Source organism: Pteropus vampyrus, unplaced genomic scaffold (assembly GCF_000151845.1).
Source record: "Pteropus vampyrus isolate Shadow unplaced genomic scaffold, Pvam_2.0 Scaffold261, whole genome shotgun sequence".
Classification (NCBI taxonomy): Eukaryota; Metazoa; Chordata; class Mammalia; order Chiroptera; family Pteropodidae; genus Pteropus; species Pteropus vampyrus.
The window spans coordinates 2,363,812-2,384,624 of NW_011889042.1; the positions used below are offsets into that span (position 1 = coordinate 2,363,812).

At 32.0% G+C, this 20,813-nt stretch overlaps 1 protein-coding gene and 2 pseudogenes across 1 annotated transcript in view; 1 reads left to right on the forward strand and 2 right to left on the reverse strand.

Moving 5' to 3' along the window:
- Positions 1–20,813, reverse strand: part of PPM1E (protein phosphatase, Mg2+/Mn2+ dependent 1E) — a 123,903-nt gene that overhangs the window by 95,745 nt on the left and 7,345 nt on the right. The window lies entirely within an intron of this gene.
- On the reverse strand, positions 291–409 carry LOC111729455 (annotated as a pseudogene).
- LOC111729418 lies at positions 20,566–20,684 on the forward strand (annotated as a pseudogene).

Sequence of the window (20,813 nt, forward strand, 5' to 3'; positions counted from 1 at the left end):
CTAAGATCAAAGACAAAGCAATCATGTTCACTCTTCTCACTTTCGTTCAACATTGTACTGGTGGTTCTAGACAGTACAATAAGGCTAGGAGGGGAAGAAAAGCATAAAGATTGAAAAGGAAGAAGTAAAACTGCCTGTTCACAAATGACATAATTGGTTTACATAGAAAATTCTAGAAAAATATACAAAACAATTACTAAAACTAATAGTTGTATGTTGCAGGATAAAGGATTAACATACAAAAATCAATTGCATTTTTTATTTTTATTTTTTTATTATTATTTTTTTAACACTTACAGCAGCTGGTCTTCCAAGGTGGTCTCCCATCCAAATACTAAGCAGGCCCGACCCTGTTTAGCTTTTGATATCAGACGGGATCGGGAATGTTCAGGGTGGCATGGCCATAGACCAATTTGCATTTTAAGGTACAATAGTAAACAATTAGGAAAATAGTACTTTTTAAAATTGTATTTACAATAGCTTCAAAAAATATAAATTAGGAATAAATTTCCTAATGAACAAAAGTCATGTAGGACTTCTACATTGAAAACTAAAGATACAGGGATATATGTAATGTTCATGGATTGGAAGAGTCAATATTAAGATTTCTACACTTCCCAAATTGATATAAATATATATTTTTTCTCAATACAGTCTCAATCATACCCACACTGGAATACTGTGGAAGCAGACAACTTGATTCTAAAATCTATATGAAAATGCAGAAAACCTAGAAAATCCAAAGCAATCTTAAAAAGGAAAAAAGTTGGAGGACTTACATTACCCGATTTCAAGACTTAGTATAAAACTACAGTAATCAAGAGAGCATGGTTCTGGCATACAAATAGACAAGTTGATCACAAAACAAGAGAAAACTGAAAAAAACTATATTTATACAATCAACTGGTTTTCAACAAAGGCACCGAAGCAATCCAATGACAAATGAAAAATCTTTTCGACAAATGGTACCAGAACAACTGGATATCCATACGAAAAAAAGCGATCCTCAGTCTCTACCTCACATTGCACACAACAATTCGTAATGGATCAGAGATCTAGACATAAAACTAAAAATCATAAAGTTTCTAAAAAAAACAAAGGAGAATATCTTTATAACTTGGGGAGAAGCAAAGTTTTCTTACAGCAGGGAAGCAAAAACAATATGAGAAAAAACTAATATTCATCAAATTTTCAAAATTCTGCTTACATTAAAAAAAAAGAACAGGCAATTCACACAATAAAAGAAAATATTTGCAAAACATATCCAACAAAGACTGGTCTCCAGAATAAATGACGAACTCAATAACAAAAAGACAACTCGATTTAAAAATGGGCAAAATAGTTAAATAAATATTTCACAAAGGAAGTTATATAAATGGCTATAAGCACACAAAAAATCCTCAACATCATAAGTCATCAGGGAAGTGCAAAAACCACAATGAGATACTATTATACAACCAGGGAATAACCAAAATTAAAAAGACTGACAACACCAAATGTTGGTGAAGCCATGAAACAACTGGAACGCATACATTTTTGGTGGTCACATAAAATGGTATGACAACTTGGGAAAACATCAGGCAGTTTCTTAAAAACTAAACAAATATCTACGTAATAACCCAGGATTTCTACTCCTAGGTACTTACTTAAGAGAAATAAAAGTATGTGTCTACAAAAAGTCTCACACAAGAATTTCATAGCAGCTTTATTCATAAGTCAAAAACTGGAAATAGCTCAGATGTCCATTAACAAGAGAATAAATGAAAAAACTGTGGTATATTCATACAATGGAATAATATTCAGAAAAAAAAAGAAAACTTCTTTGCAACAAAATGGATGAATCTCAAAAAAAATGCTGTCTGAAAGAAGCCTTACACAAAATAGTAGGTATTGTATTCTACTTATGTGAGGTTCTAAAACAGGCAAAATTAATCTGTGGTAGAAAAAAAGACTAGTGGTTCTTCTGGGAGATGTGGGTGGGGCTGACTGAGAAAGGGCATGAGGAAAACTTCTAAAATCATTGGAATGTTCTAATCCTAATAAGAGTTTGAGTTATCAGATATATATGTATTTGTCTAAATTCATGAAATGGTATAATTAAGATTTATGGATTATATCGCATGTAAATTTTACTTAAAAAAATAAATGTTGAACTGTCATAAACTGTTTGCTGCTTTAGGTATTTAGGGGCAAAGTCTGCAACTTTAAAATATAACCAAATATAAGATGGATAGAAGGATTATAAATGATAAAATGTGATAAAGCAAATATATAGTAAAATGTTAAATGTAGAATCAAAGTTGTGGGTATTCACTGTTCAATTCCTTCTACTTTCTCTATGTTAAAAACGTTTATATAAATATTGAAGAGAAAAACAAAAGTAAATAATACTTAATCAAAAGATAAAGGTCAATGTCAAGTTAAAGTGCCACAGACAATCAAAATGTAGAGTTGTTATAAGTATTTAATTATTTAACATTTTTAAACATACTAAACTTTAACACAAGCTGAATGACTATAATTTAAAACTGATCTAGACTTGGTCTTAGGTGATACTTATGAGTATTTACAGCTTAAACACAGAACACCAAACTCAAGAATAACCATGTTGAAAAATTATCAACATTACGAAACTAAGTGGTGACACTTCATATTTCAACTGTGATAATTCGAGGTATTATAACAAGAAAAGCTTAAACATAACGTTTTCAAAAGCATTTAAAATACATTTTAAAATGTGAAACGTCAGTGCATTATATGCAATGGTGTAGACATATGTACACTACTTTATATAACTATATCTAGCTATAGGGAGAGATGGATCATAGAAAGAAATTAGCAAAGAGGAAGAGAACAAGGACTTGAGGTAAAAAGATGAAGGGAGTTAAGAAATCAGGCAAGTTCAAAAGAAGAAATAAAAGAATCAAGTTCAAATGGAATTAAAAAAAATAGGACAGCAAGAGAAAAAAACAGGAGAGCAAAGAGTATCTGCCAAGCCCACATAATTATTAAATACCCACTAAAAAGGCAGTAGAAACATGAGGAAGACTTGAAAAACTGTAAACAATCCATTATGTTATAAGGCAGGATATAGTGAGAGTCATGTCCTCAGAAGAAAAAAGCAGCAAAATAAAAACTCAGGGAATGACGAGAGGGGAGGGGGAAGGGGGAAGGAGGGAGGTAGATGGGATGGGGTAAAAAGGATCAAATATGTGACCCCAGAAAGAAATCTAACTATGGGAGGGGAACACACAATGCAATATATACATGCCTTACTGTTAAATTGTACACCTGAAACTTACTGGATTTTGTTAACCAATGTCACCAAAAAACAATTTTTTAAAAAAAAAAAGCTCAAGAAAGAGTAATATACTTAAATTTGAATCCTCCAGGAAAGTTTCAGAGAGGAAGTAGACTTAAAATGGCTCCCAAAAGATATACATAACTATAAAGGAGAGGAAAGCCTACCCTAGGGAAGGGGACAGACACATGCAAAGGTAGATATAAAGATGAGAAGAGGATAGTGTGTGGGAAAAAGCAAGCAAGGAAGAAAGTGTCAGGTAAACCTGAGTGGAGATTACTTGCTGAACCACACTAAAATAAAAATTAGGTAGAAAGTTCATGTGGGGAATAATGGAAAATAAGATGAGTAAGGACTACAGAGGCTATTGATAGAATAAAAGACTTCACCTTGTCCAAAGAAAACATACAGATGGCCAACAAGTATATAAAAAGATGTTCAATATCACTAATCATCAGGGAAATACAAACCAAAAACGCAATGAGATAGCACTTCACACCTGTTAAAATGGCTATTACCAAAAAGACAAGTAATAACATGTGTTGATGAGGGTGTGGAGAAAAGGGAACCTTTGTGCACCATTGGTAGGAATGTAAATTGGTGCAAACACTATGGAAAACAGAATGGAGATTCCTCAAAAAATTAAAAATAGAACTACTATATGATCCAGCAATTCTGGGTATTTAAATAAAAACACTACTCAAAAAGATCTATACCCTCATGTTCACTGCAACATGATTTACAATAGCCAAGATATGATAGTAACTTAAGTGTCCATCAATGGATGAATAAAGAAAATGTAATGTGAATATATATATGAATATTATTCAGCCACTAAAAAAGAAGTCTTGCCATTTGAGACAATATGGCTGGATCTTGAGGGCATTATGCTAAGTGAATAAGTCAGACAGATACTGTATCATCTCACTTATATGTGGAATCTAAAAAACAAAAAATCAAACTCATACAGAGCAGATAAATAGCTGCCAGAGGCACGGGATGGGGAGTGGGCAAAATGGGTAAAGAGTTCAAAAGGTATAAATTTCCAGTAAGAGGAATCATGGGATGTAATGTACATCATGGAGACCAGTTACTAAAAGTAGATCTTAACAGTTATCACAAGAAAAAATGTGTAATTATGTGTGGGGACGGATGTTAACTGGACTTATTGTGATCATTCTGAGATATATACAAATATCTAGTTATTATATTGTCCATATGAAATGAATGTTACGTCAATTATATCTCAAAAGAAAACCCTGGCTACTTAAAAGTAGCGAGATACATGCTTTATAGAACACCAACAATCTTAGGTATTCGAGATGGGCGGTGGGGAGGGGGGATAGCAGTAGTCAGGGGAAGAGATCCTAAGGATATCTAACTGAAGCCTGAGAAATTAGGTTACTTGATAAATTGAGATTATGGGAGTATGGGATTAGGTAAACAGGGTTCTTGTGTGCCACATCAGGAGAAGGCAACAGGCTAGGACCATGCAAAGGGGCACATCTAAAAGTCATCTCAGTAAATAAGAATAAAGATGCCTTTTGTTCAGACAGCAGGTAAATGTCAAGTCAGTCAAAAAAGCACTACAGCTGATTCTTCCGATACAACACCCTACATTGACACTGAAAGGTTAGCTAGCGAATTTTGCAGTTTGGGGGATTACTTCAGAGAGACATATGATGGAAGCAGTGTAAATTTAACCTACTGCTAGAGAGAAGAATGTAAGCAGGAAAACAACTAGAAGGTAGAGTGATGAAGATGTGAACTCAAGTCGTTGCAATAAGAATGGAGAATCTGAGACTTTTCAAAAAGCGACAATGAAATTGGGGAATAACTGAATAAAAGTAGGGATGAAAAAGAACAAGATGACTATGAGTCTTTAGAAAGTCTAAAGAAGGGCTATTTGAAGAGGAAAGAGGCAGAATATTGATTTGGTTGTACTCAAATGAAAAGTGACCATGTTTTCTTTTCTATGTTCTCTTGGAAATACGGGCTTGAGCTCCAGTGAGAGTTATGAGGCTAGAGATGCAGAAGTCTATCATAAAAGAGAAAAAAGGTCATTTAATTGCTTTGACTAGGCACTCTTCCAGTCTGAAACAGATGTACATTTTATACGTTAGGTCTGATAGTCCATTCTGTGGTCTGTTATGAAAAGTCTCAATTTTAAGGATATGAAGGCACACCTCATTAGGATTAATTCAGGTGATCTGGCTGCTTAAGTGAGCTCTGGGTCATTGGCCAAAAGTAAGTTTATCAAAAATCATTTTATCTAAAGGCCAATTCACTAAATTCAATTCTTTAGGTGATAGGATTTGTCTTCATAATAGCATATAACTCCCTGCTACTGTCATAATAGCATGTAACTCCCAGACACTGAGAAGCAGAGGACTAGGCCTCAAGTCTTCAAATTCTCCACTAACACATTCATTGCAATTATATTCTTGAATATGAAAAATTCTTCTCTGTCCATCTCCTAAATGGCAGCAAGGAATAGGAACAGAAACAAATTGAACATTCTTTTAAATGTTACTAAAAACAAAAACTGATCAACTAACTCTGGCTAAAAAGAAACAAATTCAGAGAACTGCCATTTGATGAAATGGGCTGCTTCTGCTAAGTAAATACATCTTTCTTCCTTCCCTCACAATTACATATGAATCTTTCTTGCAGCTACACCTTGATGAAAGAGTATTATTTTACCAGACTGAAAAGGCTCATTCTTCTGTCTAGGGCATACAAATAACTCTAGTTGCCTTGTTAATCTTGAGGAAATAGTCTTTTTGGATGAAAATCAAGGAAAGAAAGACTTTATACAGTTTGATGTGCTGAAAGACTGTGAAAATAGAATCCTGGAACTGGCATTTTCGGGCTTGAAAGAAAACTGTTATCCCTGAATGTGACAGAAGCCATTTTTTCCCAGACTTAGCATTTCAAAATTATTGTTTCTTTTTAAGCATTATTTTATTCTTATAATTGTGATTTTCCTCTTCATATTTCAGGCTACAGCAATAATTGAGTTGTAGATAATTATTTCAAATACTAAACACATTTAATAATTCTACAATTGAAATAGCTACTAACAGCTGAACACTGTTCATTAAATCTACATCATATAGGTCTCAGATGTCTTGATCAGAAATGCTATGGTGTATATTCTCCCCAAAATACTAAAATTTATACCTTTAAGCTATCAAGGAATTTTGATTTACATTTGAGTATTTCTAATTCATTTTTCAATTTTTTTTTATTGTAGCATTTATTTACTGAGTGGAACAATTTCTATAGTGGTTATGTATATTCTCTAGACCTTCTGGAATGTCAAACACTATGCAAATGGGAGTAATATAAACTGAGTAGTTCATGGACTCCAAGAATAATGAATTATCAAATCTACAGAGAAAAGTCAGTCTTTAGATTCCCATTTTTAAAAAATAAATTTTGGGCTAATAATGCATTAGTACTTAACAAGTCATGTATGTTCAGAGAACTTCTGCACAAAATAGCTAATCTCATATAGTCTACTACCGTAGAAATAGTGTCATTATAACTGCTGATGTCCAATCTGGGAGCCAGTGGAGTTTTGGAGTCACACAGCCCTGTATACATAATCTTTGCCAGTTATTATTAGTTGTATTAACTTTGGGCAATATAGCAAACATTTCTGAGCCTTGACTCCCTTATCTAATAGAACTTGTGAGAAAATTAAATACAGTGAATTATTTGGCACATTGCCTGACCCAGTCAGAGATATCAGCTGCTATTGTTATATTAAATGAGCCAACAAAAACACACACCCCAGAATTCCCCAAATCAAAATTATACAACTAGTCTCTAGCTAGTTTTCAATACATGTTTAGAAGAAATCCTTCCAGAAACTTATCTAGGGAAATTATTCAATAGAAGGCTAATAGCTTAAGCACGAAGATTATAATTGCAATATTATTCAAATAAAAAATTAGAGTAAACCCAAATATTCAAAATAAGGGACTAATTTATTATACTATGTATAGCCTGTAGATGGACCATTAGGCAATAACAAAATACTCTGGAAATCTATATAGCAATTTAGAAAGTATGCAAAATATAAATTACTATATGATTGTAACTCTATAAAATTTATGTTTATGGAGAGGGGACTAGAAGAGAATACACAAAATAGTAAAGTTGTGTAAGGATGGTAGAATTAAGCATTATTTTATCTTCTACCTTCCATAGTTTTTATATTATATTTTTTACTAAATGATTCATTACAGCATAAAGACTGTTCTCCTTGACAGAAAATATGGAAGTTGTTAATATTAAGTAGGCGTTTATTCTCCTTATTCTTGTTTCTTAATATAATTGTAAAACTCTATGATAGCCAACTTTGTCTCCAAAGGTTTCTTTCATTCGTAGCAACCAAGCAATTCTTCTTTAGCTATAAATAGATCCAGAACGACAGTATGCTTTTACTGCGTCCTTTACCATCCCCATATTATTTTTAATAAACAAATAACATTTTTTTTGATATTTAAAATACAGTAGGTAGAAAAAATTTTAAATATATCTGAAATCTCATCATCCAGAGAAAAATCATTGCTAATAATTTGGTATGTATCCCTTCAAGGATTTTTCTCATACAAAGGTGTAAATATTTTTCCCTTACATTCTAAGAGAGAAATATCAGCAAGGCAAGAATTTGTCAAACACTTACTGTTATATTTCAAATGAACTTGGTTGGCCACGAAGCCTGCTGAGAAATCTGCACTTTTGTTTAAATGTTTTCCTTCTAGAAAATATCTACTCTTACTCCAACTGCTTATCAATCTTATACTCATGCTCTAGGCAACTATATCTACTGTCAATTCAAACATTTACCAAAATTAGAACTCCCTTCAAAACTCACTAATCTTCCTAACTGTAAGAGTTCTTTAGTTATTAGAATTAGATATATCAATTTTAAGTAGCTAAATGTAGTAATGTCAAATATAAAAATTCTCAATGAATAAATATAAAAAGCTATAAATACTCAGAAGAAAATACAAGAAAATAGGTGGGGAAGATTAACTATACCCTTTAAAACATGAAAAATCCCAGAAGCCATAAAGAAAAAAAAAATAGCTAATCTGATGAAGTACAAAAATGTAAAATTCCTATATAAAGATTCCATAATAAAGTTTCAAAAGATAATTTATAGAAGCCTTCTGCAACAAATAACACTCAAAAGGCTAATCCATAATGCATACAGATGTCCCAGAAATCAATAAATACAAAAATTTACAAAGGATATAAACAAGTGTTTGTAGAAGAAATACAAATATCCAATAAGCATTTGAAAAGATGTTAAACTAATACATTCAAATTAAACAAATCATTTTAGCTCATCAGACTGACAAAAATCAAGATTGGAAATATCTAGTCTCAATGCTATGGGGAAATTTTTTCTCTCATATACTACTGGAGGTAGTGTGAACTGACATAAACTTTCCAAAAGTAATTTGAAGAACTAAGTATTTTTTTAATTTGTAGACACTATATTCCAACAATCTCGAGTCCAGGAATTCCTTCTGCAATAACGTGTGCAGATGAGCACAAAGATCTATGCACAAGAATGGAGTGGCTATGGCGGCATTCTTTAAAATATAAAAGAGCAGCATGAATTTTCATCAACAATGAAAACCTTAAATTATGATCCAACTCTAATGGAGTACTAGAAAACAGACAAAAGATGAGTAAATCTTTACCTGTTGATATGAAAAGATATCTACGATTAAAATATTTAAAAGATGTAGAACCATCTCATTTTTGTTTAGGAAAAAACTGTGCGTATATACATATTAATATTAATATAGAAGAATGAATAAATGCATAGGAAAATCTGAAAGTCATTTTCAATATACAGATGTATCAGTCCATGTGTTATACATCTTAAACTTATACAAGATTATGTGTCAATTATATCTCAATAAATAAAGCCAAGGGAAAAAATTAATAAAAACATGAAATACCCAGGACCAATGTAAGGAAAAATTAAACTCTACAGAGGACCATAAAAGTAACTTTAATAATTCAAGATGTATCTTATCTTTGCATGGAAAAAAATCTGAAAGGACATTAAACTATTAACAGACTTACATTTTAACATTTTAGCAATGATTTATTATAATCAGCATGAATTACTTTGGTAAATATGCTCACACACACTTATACTTTTACCTGCTGGCAAAAAATTGGATAGAACCAAATTTGCCCAATAAAAGAGGCATAAGTGAATTGCAGAATATTCATACAAGAGAACAGTACTTTTCCAAGTGCAGTCTGCAGCCCATTACCGAGTTGCAAAATCAGTTTGGAGGGATGTGGCAAGCATATTAAACAAACAAACAAACAAACAAAAAAACCCAATGCATATGGTTACTGCCTTACAATATTTATTATAATATTTATGTGTAGTCTTAATCACAAAGTAAAATATATATTTGCTACTCTGGATTTTGAGCAAAACTGCACTTAAAACCCTTAACAACTTTTTAACATATGTCTTCGAGGAATATTTAATGATTTAGAAAAATGCTTACTTGAAAGTGTTAAATGAAAAAAGCAGGGCACAAAACTATATGTATACATGTAAGTATGATCTCAATTTCGTTATAAATATATTTGCATAAAAAAGAAAAATATTCCTAAAGAATAGCTATTTGAAGTAGCAAAATACAAGCAATTTTTCTGTTCTTTCATGTAGTTTCGAAATCTTACAATGAGCATGTGCTTTAATCGAATATTAAAATGCTACTTAAAACATGTTAATTGCTATGTATATATTACCACAATAAAAAATGCATAAGTATATATTCATTTATTCATCAGGTACTTACTGAAAACCTACTATGTATTAAACATTCAGTATTCTAGATAGTGAGGATAAGATGGTGAGCAAAACAGAGAAGACTGCCTTCAAGGAGCTTATATTGTAGTAAGAAACCCTATATAGAATAAGTAAATATAAAATAACATTCTTATAAATTAAAAGTCTACTTGAGAAATAAGACATTGTCATTTTTTCAACAGTTATTAAATGCCTTAGGTACTCCTCTAAAGATACTTATTAAAAACCCCTCTTGCCTATGCCATCAGGTAAAATAGTACTTTAGTAGCATAATCAAATCTTTGATTTACATTTTTAAAAACTTAAATATCTGGAGTAAGTTTCATACTGGTGTCAAATTTAGAAAAGAAATATTTTGTTCATAAAAACTTCATTCTTGTCCACTATTAATGACAACATAGATCAAAAAACACAAAAAAATCTTTTCCCATGTAAAATTAGTGACCCTTCAAGTTCTGCCAATAATTTAATGTTCATACTGCTTTTCAACTTACTAGATGATAAATTTGCATTAAAAAGATAAAAAATCCTAATAATGTTATTAAGAGCTACATAAGTGGGCATACCCATGATCTTCTTATTCAAGATTCGTATAGCCCACTTCCACTTTTTTGGAACCCTTTATTGTACGGACAAAAAAAACCTCTCTTCTTTATTTTCCATTCTGAGTTTCTCTAATTTAGGTGTCCTCTTCTTCTGAGCTGTCCTAATTATAACAGAGACTGGTGGTATTCAATTGAATCTTTAAACAAGTTAGTGTTTTGAGATCTTTAAATACATTAACATATTAAAACACAACCTAATATATAGCATCCATTAGTTAAATATTTTTACAAGGTGGATAACATCTTCAGTATTTATTTATTGAAACAAAGCAATTAATGATACCTAAAATGGCCAATTTATACAATTAAAAATGAGAAATGACACAGGTCAAGAACAGATATTTTATTCATGTGTACCACAAAAACATCAATAAAAAAATGCACTCTTTTTGTAAAGAAAAACTTTAGTAACCTTTACCAGAAAGAATATATATTTACTAAACAACTTTATATATAATTTTTTAAATCATCAGTATGCAAATTTATCTAGTTTTTTTATTTCATAAAAATCTGTTAAGTATTTCAATAACTTCCAAAAATTAAAATGACTGAATTTTTACTTGGATCCATCAGTGAAGATGTGACTATTACTGCAATCACAAACACTAAAAATGACATGCTAAAACAATCTCTTGACATCCAACTAATTTTAAGTAAAGAAAGCCGGATGTTACTACATATAATCAGTAAAAGTAGGAATAGCATTAAGATAATTCAAAAAACATAACGTTTAGATGTAGACTGAATTTGTTTAAAATTCTTACTTGGAAACATTTGCCATTTTATTGCTGGAAAATGCTCCTGATAATGACTAAGACAAAGTCAAATTAATGGCTAGTTTAAGAAAATAATAACGTTTTTATAGAGTAGTTAAGAATGCTGACTCTGAAGCCACACTGTATGGGCTTCATATCCTAGCCACTTACCAGCTGTACAAACTTGGACAGACTTCTTACTCAGTACCTCAGTTCCAAACATGTAATGTGTGGCTGGTAACAACAGTGCCTACTTCACTTAGTTGTTGTGAGAATTAAATAAATATATATGCAAAGTACCAGGACCAGTTGCTCTACATTACAAACACTATTTAAGCATTTCTTGTCTTATCTTAATAATTATAATTATTATAAAAACAGCTTAAGTTTATAAGACCAAAGCATATCACATTAGAAATACACTTGATCTCAGACAAAAGGCCAAGAAGAGATTTATGTTAGAAATAAAAGAAATGCCTAGATGAAGATCAGTATTGGACTTGCTTGCTACAGCTTATCCTAGCCCTTATCAACTTCAACAATGCATAAGCCAAGACAGCTGGCATTCTATCAACAATTTCATATTTTAAAAATTATAGATAAAACATTTACAGACAAGTAAACCTAAAATACACTGTGTTGTTAAGGAAAGATAAGGAAAAATATGTATTGTTAAATGCTATCTAAACCACACTATTTCTTAACAATAAAACTATTAGTCACAAACTGTATTACAGGAAATCGTGCCTTAAAAGACATCCATGCTTACAGCAATATAAGAATGTGCAGATAAGAATGTTTAATACATCTTTTCTTAGTTTTTAGTTATAGAGCCATGGTGCTTTACTTCTAATGCATTCATAGAAAATGGTCATCGATATTCAAAATTATTTACATCTAAATATGCTTTTTAACACTAAAAGCTCCAAAATACTGAACATTGATCTTCACTGACAGAGAAAAATTACATTGAAAATACCTTCCTGTTCATTTTTTTCTTCTTATATTTTACACCCTGCTACATACAAAATGTTATTTTTAACATTAAATGTATGCTTATTTCCACTGAAAAATAAAAAATTAAAATTTTTTTTAAAAATAAGCACATCGCAATTTTATGTAAATTTAATTTTAATTTGTATTCTTATCTTCTCCCTAAGGCAGTGGGTTCTCAAACTTTAGTGTGCATCATAATTACCTAGATTTTTATTCAAAACAAGATTCCTGGAACTCACAGAAATTCTTATTTGGTAGATGTGGGCAGGAACACAGGAACCTGCATTTTTAACCAAACATTCCAGATGTTTCTGAAGTTCGTAATTCATGTCCAACACTTTAAGAAACACTGCTTTAATGATTTAGTTTATGATATGGATGCTGTGCTTTAATTCATTAAATATTAGCTCAGTGCCTTATATGTACAAAGTTTAGTGCTGTGGATCAAACCTGAATTTTGCTTTAAGGAAGATACATACAGTTTAATAGAAGAGATAAGACTTGCATACAAATTACATAATAAAAAGGAAGGAATTATTGAATGTCTTTTTAAAAGACACAGATAAAATACTGGGGAGTTCAGAGGAGGGAATAATTACTTCCAGCAGACCTCCTTCTAGTAGGAGATAGCATGTGAAGTGAGTGTTGAAAGCTGTCTCTTTAGGCTGTAAAAATAAGAGAAAATAAACTAATGATTCTCTCGCTGAATGATAAACATGTCTAATGATAAACATTACTCCTTCAATAACTCAGAAAAACCATTCCCTACTTCTGAAATTTTATATGTTGATTTATAACCTAGACCTAGGTCTTGTGTTGTCCTGTATATCCATCCAGCAGCTTGATGTGCTTCTATCTCTTGGGACAAGTCCTTGAATGAATCTGCTTTAGTACTTTTAGTCCATTTACCCTCTGAAAAATAAAGTCACACAGTGGATATTGATAAGAAAAACATACTTATCCTTTCATAAATCTTTAGGAAGTAAATAAGATTTACGCATGGTTGAAATGAGAACACTTTAGGCAGTCTTCAGTTCTAAAATCTCCACAGGTTCACATCAGGTAGCATTGATGAGAGAAATGATCAGAAAAAAGAGAGAGAGAAAGATTTTAAAATTTAGAAGCCATTGTTCTAAAAGCCAAATAAGACAAACTAGAGGGCAGAAAAATCATAGGGCTCTTCTGTTTCCTGATTATGTGGCATTTTGTTTAACATTAGTGGCATTTCTATGACTTTAAAAATTCCAGAGATATAGTAAATACAAAGTCTACAGGTGCCCAATATTGACTGAATAAATGAATGAATAAAAACTTTTAGGGTTATTTCTCTGGTCTTTCTTGAAGATTTACCCTCTTTTATTCAGAGAAATAACAGTAAGACAAGTCCCAAATGGGTTACATTCTCTCATTTTCATGTTTTTTGCACATGGTAGTGTGTCTGCTGGAATGCTTTTCAGCACCCTCCTTCTCTTGGCTAATTCTTAGTCTTCTAAACTCAATTTATATATCCCCTTCCAGAACCTAACAGCCTACATTGGCATACCCACCCCAGTGTCCCCACAAAATCCTCTGCATTGCTGTGTCTTAATTCTTATGAGTGCACATACAGAGGCAGCAAGATAAGAAGCTATGGAGTCAGACACATCTGAGTTCAAATACCAATTCTACCACTTACTGTGTGAACTTAGATGAGTTACCTAATGTTGCTAAACATTAATTTCTTGTTTTAAAAACAAAATAACAGCATGTAATGTGCTTAGTATATCGCCTTATATAAAACAAGAGTTAACAATAACTTTTATTATACTCACATTGTAGTGTAACTTGTTGATTAACTTCTCTGACTTTTCCTCTAAACTGCACACTTCTTGAGGAAAGGAACAAGTATTTCTGTATAAGCAGCATTTAGTACAGTGCCTGGTATATGGTAGGTACTTAATGACTTTTTGATGACTAATAAATATTACTCCCATTATAGTTAAATTAATTTGCCACTTGAAATACTTTCTGTAATGAGGTGGAAAACAAGTGAATAAGAAAATAAACTCCATTAATGTCAGTTTAAAAAAAAAAGGGATACTGTTTTTATTCAGATTAGTTTTAAAATTTACTGTTAATTATACATGTTACAAAATACCAAATGATTTTCTTGAACATGCCTTAGGAACTGAATACCTATAATATCTTCATGGTATAAATTAACCACAAAATTACCAAGCCACACATACGGCTATCTTTATTTAGACAACCCTTAGAAAAGTTACAGTAAAATAAACAGCTTTTTAAAACCAAGAAAATTCTTAACATAGCAAAGCTTAATTAAAATCTCCATTTACAGTCCTTGGGGAAATGAGAAGAAATTCAGCTTCATGGTTTGGTAATTCTGACCCATGTAAGAATATAAAAATATACTAATTATTTAACGTAATATTTAATGGACTTTTCCATTGTAATGTTTAATTAGTTGGTTCGAATAAGAGTATTTGTAAGGCCTCATTCTGAGAGAATGCTTTTATTTTATACTTGATCTTCAATATATTTTAATATTCGGTTTTACAGATCTTCACTATAAGTTGATATCACTTGTCCTATTTCCTCCCCCTTTCCTTGATAGTCAAGGATAGTTTTACATTATTATATATGGAACATAAACTGGATATTTGAACATTTAAAAAGGAATTCTGACTCTGACTCAAGCTTTAAGTCATTTTTGAATGCATTATGCAAAAGAATAATGATTTTACAATGATAATGATTCCAAAACTACGTTATAGCCTATGAACCCAATTGGGAATTGTAATTCATGAAACTGCTAAAATACAAGTGATCATTGCTTTATGTTAATTTATAATCCACTGCTTATTCATGACCAGTATGTACTTTACTGGCTTCTAAAAAAATCACATACTATTTCTCTTCACTTTTTACTTAATTTTAAAAAATTAAAAAGAATTTCTTTCAAAAAAAGATACTATGTTGAATAGATGGCATTAGGCATTAAAACTGTATAGAAAATAGGTGCCTTTGGCTATTTTTAAAATTAATATTGAAATTGAAAAATCTAAATAGATTGCAGCATTAGTCAAGTATAAAATGGACAAAAATATCTTCAAGTATCTTAGTGAAGTGATATGTTTGTCACTGTTATGAACTATATACAAGTTGTGAACTATTTTTTCAGTCTATTGTTTAAAGAATTTCTAGATTTCAAACTGTTTTTAATAAATGGCACTAACTACTGACCTTTTCTTTCATTACAGGCAAGATTTAGAAAAATATTTGGTGCAAAAACCTTAAACTACTCTTTATTTATAGGTAATACCTGAGCAAAACGGACTTTTGGGGTAGAAGGTAAAGTAAAAATCCAAACACCCTCTCTCCCTCAAAAGGGAGGTTAGTTACAGTTAGCCAGGAAAGTGGATATTCCATGAAGAAGAAACAGCATCTACAAAGGCAGAGGCAAAAAATAATATGATACCTGTAGAGAATTGCTGTGAATTCAATTATATCGGAAAATTCAGTGAGGCTAGATTACAAGGAAAAGAGATTAATGGCAGGCAAATTTTTTGTGACACTGCTAAAGTAATCAAAGCAAGAAGTGATAAGGGCCTGAACTAAGCAACAGCAGTGGTCAAAATTCAAACATCTGAACTGCATATTCACTGAGATTTTTTCCTATAGAAATGTTTGTAACACAGTATGAAAATCATAAAATGAACTTCACAGTTATTATCTCTTGAGTCAGTCTACCTGAGTTCACATCCTAGTGCTATTCCTGACGGTGGAAACTTGAGAAAGTTCTTTAAACTTTCTGTGCCTTGGCTTTTGCATCTGCAAAGTGGGCTAATAATAGAACCTAATAATGAATACTTTTTGTGAGGATTAAATGAGGTAATAAATATAAAACAGTGCCTGAACGAGCTTTTAATAAATCTAGTAGAAACAACAGAAACTACTACCTCTAGCTCTATAATTACTTCAGGTGCAGAAAATGCTGAACTTCTGCAGGTTTATACTATTAACTAAGTCTTATGGAAAGATATTTACATTTATCAATCCAAGATCAGAGAATATCCTCTCAAAGGGCATTTAAATGCAAATTTGTATTGATCTGTTTTAAAAAACTGAAAATTATTTCTAGATGCACAGTTAACTTTCCATACGACCCTGAAAAGTTGAAAATATTTTGTTCCTCTGATAGTATATAAGTCGATTGTGAATAATAAGACAGGTGTCTTTCAAGTAATAGATGAGACTGTATTTATAAGCTGCCTTAAACCAAGACTATATGAAGTAATATATATTCAGGGTTTCCAGAAATCAAATCCCAAACCTTCAAAGGTCATTTTTAGTGCAAAATTAGTAATAGCCTGATTTAATGACTGTCACCTCTCATATTTGTGATAACTTATTAGGTTCAATTAAAAAAACATCACAACATGATTCTTGTCCTCTAAAAGTTTAGCCTAAGAAATAATTTTATATATCATATACCTCAAACAATTTAATAAATACTATATATATCATCTTAGGGCATTATATATTTTTTGTTGTTGCTTGTTAATGCAAAGGTGAATATTAACTGAAACAATACACTTTGCAAAAAACAGGCTTTATTAAAAAGCAGTTTTCAGTTTTAGTATTTAGATTTACAAAGCAGAAAAGTGTGAATAAGAAATTATAAGGATCAAAGATGGGAAGCTGGGCTTTGTGGTAGAAGTAGGTCAAATACTTTAAGTCCATGAAAGAACTGAAATGTTTCTGTAGGAATCTTATAAATCATATGGAATCACACCATCAGGAAAAAATTAACTTTGCTATTTCTAACCAGCAAATTAGTCTTTCGGTTTTTTTTCTTTGATGACTTAAACCAAGATAGAAAGTAATGGACTAGTCTTCCTCAGAGCTATGCACCAGAAGGTAAAGTCTTAAGTGAAAATACAAGGAATTAAAAATACTCTCAATCTTTTAACTAGCTCCTTACTCTCTATACAGTATTATTACTCCTTAAACTTGTCATTGTTCACAATATTCTCAAATAATTTATATGTGAATACTCTTAAGTCCATGAAAATGTTAATTTACAAAGTTGTGGAGTGTTAATCAGTAATGAGAACTGCAAACATATTTCTGCAGCTACATAGTTGAAAATGTTAATAAACACACCAACAGTAAAATAGAAAGCCAAGCTCTTCTACCATTCAGAGGAGAGCAGAGGATGAAAATGATAAAGAGAAAGAAGGGAATGAGAATAGGTCTATAAAAATTTGGAAAGGAAACAATCTGGTGGACCTAGCAGATAAAAAGTTCATTTATTCAACAAATAGGTAATGAGTGCCCACTATGTGCCTGGATCTATACTAGATGCTGTATAGACAAAGGTGAACAAAACATTGTTTACTTGTTGCCCTCACTCTAGGGAAGAGACAGCAAAAAACTAACACATGAATACATATATATATATAGAATATGTATATGTAAAGGTATAAATTGTGGTAAGTGGATATAAAGTAAAGGATGCTATGAAAACTAAAAAGCAAGATTTAATTTAGACCATAGGTAAGGAATCACCTCTGTGAGGAAGAGAGATTTAAGACCTACTGGTTAAGTTAGACAGGTTGGAGAGAAGGGAGAAAGTTGCAGCAAAGAAAACAAAAGTATTGAGAACTGGAGACAGGACAGAGCATGGCAGGTTCTGAGAACTAAATCAAGACTACTGTGATTGAAGCAAAGTAACAAGGCAACAACAGAGGCTGATCGAGGTGAGACCAAATGATTGCTATATGAAAAACTGATTGAAGGGAGGGAAATGGGTAACCAGAAATAACAGTTGAGAGTACTGTTACAGTCAGCTAAGAGCTGATGAAAGCTTGGCCCAGACCAGGTTGGTAGGAGTGGAGACAAAAAGAAATGGGAGAGTATTTGTCTTTTATGGAGAAGTGAAATTAAAAGACCTCTAAACAAAATAATTAAAATGCTTTTCTATCTTGTTTCTCTACTATGATGTGAAGAATTACTAAAATGGTCCTCCAAAGATGCTACACTCTAATCATTAAAATCTGACTACTAATGAGATATCATTCCTGTGTTATGTTTATATGGCAAGTTGATCTTAGGATAGGGAGATTATCTTAGTGGACCTGATCTAATCACAAGACCCCTTAAAAGCAGAGAGCTTTCTCTGCTTAGCAGTAAGAGAAGCCAGAGAGATTTGAAGCAGTAGAAGGATGTGATGTGCCATTGCAGGTTTGAAAATAGAGAGGACCATGTGAGAGAGAAGGAATGTGGGTGGCTTCTAGGAGTGACACTCAGCCCGACAACCAGGAAGGAAATGAGGACCTCAAACCTACAGCAAGGATCTATTTTCTGTTAACAATCTGAATGGGCAGGAAAGTGGAATCTTCCCCTGAGTCTCGAGATAAGAGTCCAGCCTGGCCTATAACTCGACTTTGGCTTTGATTTGAGACCTTAAGCAGAGAACTCAGCTGAACATTCCTAGACGTCTGACCTACAGAACTATAAGATAATAAATGAGTGTTGTTTTAAGCCACTAAGTTTATGGTAACATGTTACACAGCAGTACAAAACTAAAAGAAAACTACCACCCATTAACTATATAAGGAGAAATTAACATTCAATAATCTAAACCTAAATCAGATTATTCTCTAGTCATAGAAAGAAATCTGGGGAAAATAAATTCAGCTTGCTATTCCTCCAAAGGCAAAATACAGATGTATTTGATGATTGGAGTAAAAATCCATTTAAATATGACTTTGACAGTAAATGTCAGATATTTATAAAATTAAAGTTTTGCTATTAAGTCTAAACTTGTGCCATTCAGTGCAGTAGCCACTAGCCAGCCCCATGTGGCTACTAAATACTTGAAATGTGATATTCCAAACTGATAAGTGAAAAATATACATATGATTTTGAAAACTTGGTATAAAAAATACAAAATATCTCAATAATATTTTAATATTCATTACATGCTTAAATGGTAATATATTTAGATATATCACATTTGGATATATTGCGTTAAAGAAAATAAATTATTAAAACTAAACTCATCTGTCTCCTCAATTTTTAAAATTTGGTTAATAGAAAATTTTAAATTATATATGTGGCTCGATTATATTTCTATTGGATGGTGCTGGTCTAGACTTTTAGGCACGTGTCCTCTTTCAAAATGCTCAAAATCAAGATCACAGTCAGCTATAAGTATTATCCTCTTTCCAACATAGTTCAGTGGCATTAATGGCACATAGCAGTATAAAAATACAAGATGAGTGGTATGGCAGTTCTAATATTAGTGAGGACAGGAGAAACCAGATCTCTCGTACAATACTGCTGGACAAAGTAAATTGACAATATCTAACAAAGTAAAAGTGTACATAACTTCAATCTCACAATTCCACTTCTAGGTATATACCCAAGAAATCTATGAATACATGTACAAGGAAACATGTCCAAATAGAATTATGTGTAGGGCAGAGGCTGCCAGCTATCTTTTTTCCATAGTGTAGAGCTCTTTCTTAAATTAACTGCCAAGCTAGTGACTATATTTCCCAGTCCTGTTTGCTGGGAAATGTGGGCCCGGAGTGGTGCCACATGACTTGAATTCTAGTCAATGGAATGTGAAGAGAATTACATCTGCCACTTCTAAGGACTGGCCCCTAAAAACATCCAACATCATTCTCCATTCTTGTTATGTCTGCTGGCTGGATGCTGATGCCTAGAGCAACCTTGGAAACCATAGGTTGAAGATGACAGACCCTTATTAGCCTGGGTCCCTTAATCACTCCATAAAAAACAGCTCCCCTCCTCCACTGAAGTACTCTGTGAGCAAGAAATAAAATAACATTACATTAAGTTAAACTTTGAGATTTCAGGATTTACCCGTTAAGCAGCAAGTATTAACTAATATAGTGTGTAATATGCAAAAATTAGAAACAACCCAAATGTCCATCAATAGATTAGATAAATCATAATACAATCATACAATGGAATGTATTGAAAAGTTAGTCTCAAGATAGCTACAAAGTCTATGGCCATGCCATCCTGAATGTGCCCGATCTCATCTGATCTCAGAAGCTAAGCAGGGTCAGGCCTGGTTAGTACTTGGATGGGAGACCACCTAGGAATACCAGATGCTGTAGGCATTAAAAAAAAAAAAAAAAAGATAGCTACAAAACGAAAAACAAAAAAGCTCGCCGTATATTGACCATACAAATTCATGTGTAGTAAAAATATAAAAATAAAGACCAGAAGTATACATTCCTAGAATTTCC